Source organism: Taudactylus pleione, unplaced genomic scaffold (genome assembly GCF_031769625.1).
Source record: "Taudactylus pleione unplaced genomic scaffold, aTauple2 ptg000483l, whole genome shotgun sequence".
Lineage (NCBI taxonomy): Eukaryota > Metazoa > Chordata > Amphibia > Anura > Myobatrachidae > Taudactylus > Taudactylus pleione.
This window is the reverse complement of record NW_028284885.1, coordinates 842,300-852,502: the sequence shown is the minus strand read 5'-3', so window position 1 is coordinate 852,502 and position 10,203 is coordinate 842,300.

Below are 10,203 nucleotides of genomic sequence, written 5' to 3'. Positions count from 1 at the left end.
TTGTATTAAATAGATTGTTAATGCTTGTGAACAATGTTTTAGATACCAAAAGAATACTAACTGAAATATCAGTATACACTCACTCACACTATTAACTATAACTGTAAATCTGCACATTAACCACTTGCCTGGCAAAGCAGGGCCGGCTCCAGGGGTCGGAGCACCCTGTGCCGGCCCTCTCCAGGGCACCCTCTGTTTGCGTGAGCGTGTGCCTGCCTAAAATAACGTCATGCTGGAGGGAGCCTCACTAGCTGGGCTTCCCCCAGCCCTCTCCCGTCACTGAATGGATGTGCGCAGCATCCATTCGGTCTCCGGGGTCCAGCACCGCCGTGGCGGTGGGGGTCCCCAACCTACCGATTTGACCACCCGCGGGCCACTTCAGCCCACGGGTGGAACTGCACCTCCTCCAAAAAATACAACATACAGGATGAATGTAATGCCTCTTATAACACATTTATGCCACACAGTAATGCCCCTTACAACACATTATGCCACACATTAATGCCCCTTATAACACATTATGCCACAGTAATGTCCCTTATAACACATTATGCCACAGTAATGCCCCTTACACATTATACCACAGTAAGGCCCCTTACACATTATGCCACAGTAAGGCCCCTTACACATTATGCCACAGTAATGCCCCTTACACATTATGTCACAGTAATGCCCCTTACACATTATACCACAGTAAAGCCCCTTACACATTATGTCACAGTAGCCCCTTACACATTATGCCACAGTAAGGCCCTTCACACATAAAGCCACAGTAAGGTCCCTTACACATTATGCCACAGTAAGGCCCCTTACACATTATGCCACAGTAAGGCCCCTTACACATTATGTCACAGTAAGGCTCCTTACACATTATGTCACAGTAATGCTCCTTACACATTATGGCCCTCATTCAGAGCCGTACGCTCTGAGCAGAGCGCACGCTCTGAATGAGGGCCGGGCTCCATTTTCATGGAGCATCCTCCTGGACGCTCGTATAGCTGTGGGTCACCACCCACAGGCTATACGAGCGTGCATTGTGATGGTCGAGACCATCGCGACCATCGAATTTGCGAGCCGGAGCCTGCGGTTGAGGTTTTCAACCGCAAGCTCCGGAGTGATTTTGGCTCTATCAGAGCCAAAATCACTCCCACTGACATCACTAGTGATGTCAGTGGGCCGGCTTCTGACGGGAGGCGTTCCCTTAGGAACGCCCCCGTCAGGGAGGCACGCCCCCGGCACGCCCACCAAAGGGGGCGTGCTGTCAATCAACATTGACAGCACGCCCCCTTTGATCGGACACAACGAGCGAAGGACTTTCCTTCGCTTGTCGCGTCTGGCGCATGCGCACGACGGAGCTCCCTCCGTCGTGCGCATGCTCAGTCCATAACATCGACCCACTTGCGAGCGGACAGCCGCTCGCGAGTGGGTCTGAATCAGGCCCTATGTCACAGTAGGGCCCCTTACACATTATGCCACAATAATGCCCCTTACACATTATGTCACAGTAATGCCCCTTGCACATTATGTCACAGTAAGGCCCCTTACACATTATGCCACAGTAATGCCCCTTACACATTATGCCACAGTAAGGCCCCTTACACATTATGCCACAGTAGGGCCCCTTACACATTATGCCACATTAAGGCCTCTTACACATTATGCCACAGTAATGCTCCTTACACATTAAGCCACAGTAAGGCCCCTTACACATTATGCCACAGTAATGCTCCTTACACATTATGCCACAGTAAGGCCCCTTACACATTATGTCACAGTAAGGCTCCTTACACATTATGCCACATTAAGGCCTCTTACACATTATGCCACAGTAATGCTCCTTACACATTAAGCCACAGTAAGGCCCCTTACTACACAGTATGCCACAGTAAGGCTCCTTACACATTATGTCACAGTAAGGCCCCTTACACATTATGCCACAGTAAGGCCTCTTACACATTATGCCACAGTAAGGCCCCTTACACATTATGCCACAGTAAGGCCTCTTACACATTATGCCACAATAAGGCTCCTTACACATTATGCCACAGTAAGGCTCCTTACACATCATGTCACAGTAAGGCCCCTTACACATCATGCCACAGTAAGGCCCCTTACACATTATGCCACAGTAAGGCCCCTTACACATTATGCCACAGTAAGGCCCCTTACGCATTATGTCACAGTAAGGCCCCTTACGCATTATGCCACAGTGGGCCCCTTACGCAATATGCCACAGTAATGCCCCTTACGCATTATGTCACAGTAAGGTCCCTTACGCATTATGCCACAATAATGCCCCTTACGCATTATGTCACAGTAATGCCCCTTACGCATTATGCCACAGTAAGGCCCCTTACACATCATGTCACAGTAAGACCCCTTACACATCATGCCACAGTAAGGCCCCTTACACATTATGCCACAGTAAGGCCCCTTACACATTATGCCACAGTAAGGCCCCTTACACATTATGTCACAGTAAGGCCCCTTACACATTATGCCACAGTGGGCCCCTTACACAATATGCCACAGTAATGCCCCTTACACATTATGCCACAGTAAGGCCCCTTACACATTATGCCACAGTAAGGCCCCTTACACATTATGCCACAGTACTGCTCCTTACACATTATGCCACAGTAAGGCCCCTTACACATTATGCCACAGTAATGCCCCTTATACATTATGCCACAGTAAGGCTCCTTACACATTATGTCACAGTAATGCTCCTTACACATTATGTCACAGTAAGGCCCCTTACACATTATTCCACAGTAAGGCCCCTTACACATTATGCCACAGTAAGGCCCCTTACACATTATGCCACAGTAAGGCCCCTTACACATTATGTCACAGTAAGGCCCCTTACACATTATTCCACGGTAAGGCCCCTTACACATTATGCCACGGTAAGGCCTCTTTTACATTAAGCCACAGTAATGCCCCATCTCCCGTCTCTTACCTGCCAGCACAGTGCAGTGGGTGAGCTCGGGGTGGCGCAGGGCGGGATTGCCACACACTGGAGAACTGTCACATTGTAATGTGGCACCACTTGCAAACCGATTGGAGCTCACGGACCATCAGCTTCTGCTGATTGGCTGCCGGTCCGCGAGCACTGATTGGCTTGCGGCCGGCACCACATTAGACTGACGGTTGTCTCTGTGCCTCTCAAGGCCAGGATGCAGCTCCAAACCCACAAGAGCAGCAACCTAACCTCCCGGCAGGCTCTCCCCGGCACACCCTCAAGTCCAGCACCCGGGTCACGTGCCCCCTCAGCCTCCTCCTAGTTGCGGTCCTGCCACAGTGGACGGGCATCTGGCGGTACCCCCTCCTGGCGGCTGCAGAGTAGAGCAGCCATCGCTGCCCCTGTCTCCCCCTGTGGATACCCCGGCAGCCACAGAGAGCAGCAGCCAGCACAGATCCCTCCCCCCTGCTTGTGTATACTCTGGCGACACCAGGGAGCCGAGCCACCAGGGAAGCCATGGCTGCATTTACCCGGTGAACCTATCATGTGTTTCCTTCCTATGCATACCCCGACCGCTCCAGAGAGCCGAGCCGCCGGGGAAGCCAGCCCTGCCCTCCCCCTGCATTTACCCGGTGGCTGCTGCTCCCTGTGATGCTAACGCCGCCCCCCCTTCATGTGTATACCCCGGTGGCTCTAGAGAGACACGAGCCGCTAGGGGTGCCCTCCCCCTGCATTTACCCAGTGGCTGCAGAGAGCAGCAACCGCCGGGGAAGCTAGTGCAGCCCCCCTACTTGTTTATACTCCCGACGGCTCCAGAGAGTAAATGCAGGGGGTGGGCGGGCTGGCTTCCCCGGCGGCTCAGTTCTCTGGAGCCGTCGGAGTATAAATAAGGAGGGGAGGCACACTAGCTTCCCCTTTGCAGAGAGCAGCAGCCGCCGGAAAAGCCTCAAGCCTACCTCATTCAGCAGGGGGGACTGATCATGAGTCTCCCTTGACAAAGTAGGGATGGCCATCGATGGTTTCATAATTGTTTCACACCATTGATGGTTAACCCACCGATGGCCACCGCTAAGTAAAAATCTCCGTTGTCCTCTGCATGTGGGTGCAGGGAAGAATATGGTTTTGGGGAGTTAGGGAGTGGGAGGGGGGCTTAAAATAATAATAAAAAAATATTACATTAGTGATAGGGGTGGAAAGTGATTTTATAATGGGGGCCTTAATTAAATATTAAAAATATTTTTAAACTATATTAAAAAAAAATAAAAAAATTCAAATTTCTGAAAGGTTTTTGGAAAGTTTAGCGGTTAATGCAAATATCCAAACAGCCAATCCTAATCTGTAAAAGCATGCAGACATGGTCAAAAGGTTCAGCTGTTGTTCAGACCAAACACTAGAATGGGGAAGAAATCATTCTTTGGCCATGGAATGATTGTTGATGTCAGATTGGGTGGATTGAGCATCTCAGGTTTTGATTTTCATGTGCAGCGATCTACAGTCTACGCATTATGGTGCACAAAAGAAAAAATAGATGGTCCGATTGGAAATTGCCATATACTCAATGGCCACTTTTCCAGAGCCGCACGAAGAGAAACAAGGGCCCAACCCGATTGCACCTTACTATTACTGAAGTGGCCAAAGCAGTATAATGTAGAGACACATATTGGGCCTTATTCAGAGCTGCATGCAGTTCTGATTTTCACGCAGTTGGGCGATTATTTGCAACTGAGTGCCTGTGAATGCAGTGATATAGGCGCAAGTATACAATGATAAATGGTCCCCTCGGCCTGAACTGAGACTCCTCCACAACACCAGCTGGTGATGGTCACATACAGAAAAAAAAGACGGCTGCGGTTGCACATCGGAACCCACATGGAATTTCTGCAACAGGAGGAGACGGGATGAGCACAGAGTGAAGAAAAGATGGGAGTGAAGCTGGCCACAGACATAGCGATGTGCTCACGATCCGACATCGTGTACGATTTGCCGTGAACTCTGCATGGGAGCTCCCCGGCAGCTGTGAGCACGATATGGTCCAAAAACCTGCAAATTTGACTTCCAATCTCACGATCCATCGGATCGTACGAATCGTGAGTTTCATCTTGACTTTCCCAAAACAAGAGAAGAGGCTTGGTGGGAAATTTAAATAATAATAACAAAGGGAGGGGCTAGCCAGGGTGTATAAAAAGCAGGCGCCATTTTAACCCTGTGCACATTCTGCTCTGCTACTAGTGAGGCTAGGTGTATACCATCTGAACCCTGTACACTGCTACTGTGCTCTGCTTTGTATTTGGCTTTTACCTTTTACAAAGTGTCGTCTACCTGCAAGTGTGTACTACCTGCATTCTATCCTGTTCCTGAATTCTGTACTGATGCGTCCCTGTCGGTATAAAGTGTTGGTCGCCCAAGCTGGGGTCCAGTTGATCCAGGAGAGGGCCCAGCGAAGAAGAACATGCTGGACCAAAGAGTGGCTGCAGTAAAGGGATACCCACTCTCACATGTCCCTGCTGATGGAGATCAAGGACAATAACCCGGACGACTACCACAACTACCTGCGCATGGATGACGCCACGTTCCAGGAGTTGCTTACTTACCCCCCCCATCTGGAGGCAAGATACAAGGTGGCGGAGGGCAATCCCTGCTGAAGAGAGACTGGTGGCTACCCTGAGGTACCTAGCTACAGGAAGGTCATTTGAAGACCTGAAGTTTGGGACCCTCATCTCACCTCAGTTCTTGGGCGTTATCATTCCAGAGACCTGCAAGGCTATTGTTAAAGTGCTGCTGTACCAGTATTGCAAGGTAAGAAAAAAAAAAAACTACACCACACATTGGTTTCTTGCGAAATAAATTGAAAAAAATAAATAAAAACGTAACTCTTTATATAACCGTGACAGCCAATAAGGCTGCATTAACAAGACTGTGCTGCATAGCAGTCATGAACATTTGTGTGGCAAGAACACAACACTACGTAATTTTAAATATGTTACATAAACATGTGTATAAAAAAGTACAAAACACCATTATCACCAAATTTCATCAATCCCTATAGGTAGCCTGTTGTATGCTATTCGTCAGACACCAGATTGAACAGGCCAATACACACATGTCACAAGTACAGATTGTGGCCCCGACTTCCAGCAATGTGTACATGTGCCATGTGTGTTGTGAACTTGTCCAAATGGTGTTATCACCACTGTATAGCATACAGCCTGGGCCTATTGGGAGTAAAGAAATTTGGTGATAGTACAGCAGAAGAAGAAGAAACAAAACATTAAGAGTACCGCGGCAAATCCACCTCTGCCTCCAGCAGAGCATTGTAAACGGTCCTGCTTGTGGTTGGGGTGCTAGGTCGGGGAGTAATCTCCAACTTTGGCTGAGGGGGGGCCTGACATAGGCATTTGGAGCAGGGGAATAAAGCATAGGGTCAGTAATATAGGTGGAGTCGTGCAAATTACTGTTGAGGGATCGAATGAGAAACTCAGACGAGCCTATGGAAATTTTTGGAAGTTACCGCATCCATTTTTCTCATCTGACTATTAATGTGAGCAGTAAAGTCAATAGCACCAGGGGCTTTTTGAAGGATGCTTTCTGCTTTTTGTAGATACAACTCCTCCTGTTCTGTGTGCTTTTGCATTTTTTTTTTTTGGGGTGGTACCGAGGAGGATGATGCTCCTGGTTCAATGGGTGTGGTCATTGTGGTGAAGTTTTCCACCTCGCTGTCCCCGATCAAAGTTAGGTCCAGCGTGATGGACAAATCAGGATCTTGGAAAGAAAAAAAAACAATATTAAAGTCATGTTTTTCTATAAACTTATTTTTCTATTTGTCCAGTTTCCTAACACCGTGGAAGAGCATCGCTGAAGAATTTGAACAACGTTGGAATTTCCCTAACTGTGGAGGAGCCATCGATGGAAAACACATCAGCATCAACTCACCTGCCAACACTGGATCATATTACTACAACTACAAAGGCTTCTTCAGCATCGTTCTCATGGCAGTGGTGAATGCCAACTATGAATTTTTGTTTGTGGATGTCGGCAAGAATGGCCATGCTTTGGACGGTGGTTCCTTCAAACAGGCGGCTTTCTACCAGAGACTCACCAACAAAACCCTCCACTTGCCATCACTGGACGAGACAAAGCACGGCCTAAATTACGTTTTCGTCGCAGACGAGGCTTTTGCATTACATGAACATGTGATGAAGCCATTTGCACAGAGGGGCCTGACCAGAGAGAAGAGATCTACAACTGTCGTCTATCCCGTGCATGGCGCATTGTGGAAAATACATTTGGAATACTCAGCAACTGGTTCCACATTTTCCACACCACCATAAACCTACGTGTGGAGAAGATTGGGTCGTGTTGGCGTGCTGTGTGCTACATAACTTTCTGCGAAGGAAAATTACACAACGAGGACCAGTCCCAGCTAGACCAGGAGATGTAGGAACTCTGGAGGACATTGCCCAGTTTACATCAGTGTCTGCACCAACAAATGCAACAACATCAACAGCACGTGCCAAAGAAGTGAGGGAGTATATGGCCTATTTCAACGGACCAGGTGCCGTGCCATGGCAGGAGGGCTATCTGTGAGATACATGACTATAGTGGACAACTGTGATTGAGCAACAAAAAAACTTATGAACTGTGGGCCTGATTCAGACCCGCTCGTGAGCGCTGAGCGCTTGCAAGCGGGTCGATGTTGGCTCAGTGCGCATGACGAAGGCGGCTCCGTCGTGCGCATGCGCGAGACCCGGATAGCGACTGGCAAGCCGTCGCTCCGGGTCTCGCTACAAAGGGGGTGTGCTGTTGATGTTGAGTGACAGCACGCCCCCTTTGGTGGGCGGGCTGGGGGCGTAGCTGTCCAGACGGAGGCGTTCCCATGGGAACGCCTACCGTCTTGGGCCGGCCCCACTGACATCACAAGTGATGTCAGTGGGAGTGCTTTTGGCTCTGTCAGAGCCAAAAGTACTCTTGGGCTTGCGGCAAAGAGACCCTACCGCAAGGGTCTCGTCGCAAGCCCGATGGTTGTGATGGTCTTGACCATCGCGACCATCTTCCTGGCCGCTCGCTATAGCCGTGGGTGGTCACCCACAGCTATGCGAGCGACCAGGAGGCCGCTCTAAAAAAAGAGAAGGACGGCCCTGATTCAGAGCGAGTGCTCTGTCAGAGCGTCCGGCTCTGAATCAGGGCCTGTGTCTCTACTCACCAACAAATCCTCAGACGGTGCAATCACTTCTGCTGCCTCCTGTTCTCCCTCTCGCTCGGCCATCAGGACCACTGACTGGCGTTGTGGCTCTTGTTTGCTTATAAAACTTATAAGGTCATAGTACCAGAGTGTTGGGTGGTACACGTCATCACTGCCAGCCCCGGAACTTTTGGACTCATCCACTTTTCGCTTTTCTTTTATATACACGGTACTCAGGTTCTGTATTTTGTGCTGTACTGCTTTAAGGTCAGCATCCGCAATTAATTTTTTTGTATATTCCAAAAGGACATTGAAAGCTGCCAATTTTGCCAACTTGTGGTGGTACTGTCAAAAGGATATCCTTCAAAGACACTCCTTTTCCTTGAGAATCTCTAGGAAACCGGTTACAAATTCTCATTCACTATCCACGGACATTGCTAGGAGGAAAAAATAAGGACATTTTAATAATCTACAAATGTGAATTGTTTTGTACATTTTTATGTATATTTTTACCTTTTTCAAAATTTTGGTATATTTTATTTGTTTTTAGGGTTTTTTATATTATATACTTACAGGAATGTTATGTGTTTTATATGTATTTTAATGTTTTTTTTGACAGGAATTATAATTGTTTTTATATGTATTTTAATCTGTTTTTTTACAGGAATATTGTGTTTTTATATGTATTTTATCATTTTTTTACAGGAATTTTAATTGTTTTTATATGTATTTTAAGTTGTTTGTTTTACAGGAATGTTAGGTGTTTTTATATGTATTGTAATCTGTTTTTTTTACAGGAATGTTATGTTTTTATATATATTTTAATCTGTTTTTTTTTACAGGAATGTTCTGTGTTTTTATATGTATTGTAATATGTTTTATTTTTGTTGTTGCAATGTATTTGTTTATGTTGTTGACATAGATTTCTTTATGGTGGTATATTCAAACATCATAAACTAATGTATTAGAGCAAACAAAAACAAATTTTATATATGTATCGGTGTTGGTGTAATTTTTTAATATTTGTTGTTAAACTAAATTTTTTTTAATCAATGTATAATTTTTTTTGTGATTTTTTAATGTGAGGTTATTTTATAGGTGTCATGTGACATTGGTGGGTAGGTGGGTGGCACACACTGGTGAGCAGTGGGAGGTTCATGCATGGCCCAGCCACCTCCCGCCTCATTCCGGCGGGCGGTGGCTGGGTAATGCATTTATAAATGACTGGCACACATTGGTGGGTGGCACACATTGGTGGGCAGTGGGAGGTTAATGCATGGCCCAGCCACCGCTCGCCTAATTATCTGGCACACATTGGTGGTCAGTGGGGTTGCATTAAATACAGTACCAATACTCACCAAAATGCAGTAATCCTGCAGGCTCTATCGTGCCTTCCTTCTTCCACTATCCACGATGCTGCACAAGATGGCGATTGGGCGTGTAGAGGGTCCTATCAGTCAAATTCCAAAACGTACGATGAATCGTGAGACACATCGTGAGTAAAAAGACCCTCGCGATTTGGATCAAATCGTGTCCCAGATTGGCAAATCTGGCCTACAGCACGCCAGATCTGAAGATGCGAGGTACGACGAGCGGGGACGCGCATCTGCATCGGGATCAGTAGAACTTCACAATTTGGCCATATGTTACACGATTTGTCATCACGGGTCGTTGAAATCGGCCAAATCGGGTAAAAAATTGCCATGTGTGTGGCCAGCTTAAAACAGGGGGAAGAACAGGAGGAGATGGGAAGAAAGAGTGATACGGGAGGAACACGGGAGATGGAAGGAAAACGGGGAGACAGGAGGAAGTCAGGGGAAAGATAGAAGGTGGAGACGGGAGGAACACTGGGGGGGGGGACAGAAAGGAGAAAAGGGAATAAAAAATGTCCAAAATACATACATACACAAAATAAAGCTGGGTACACATTGAGAAGGCCCAACATACCGGTAAGAGGGAGGGGTGGCGGCGACAGAGACGGGCCCCTCCAGCAAGCCTGGGTAAATAGTACCCTCTTCCCCCTTCCTCTTATTGCCCCTGGCGGAGCTGGTGGAAACAT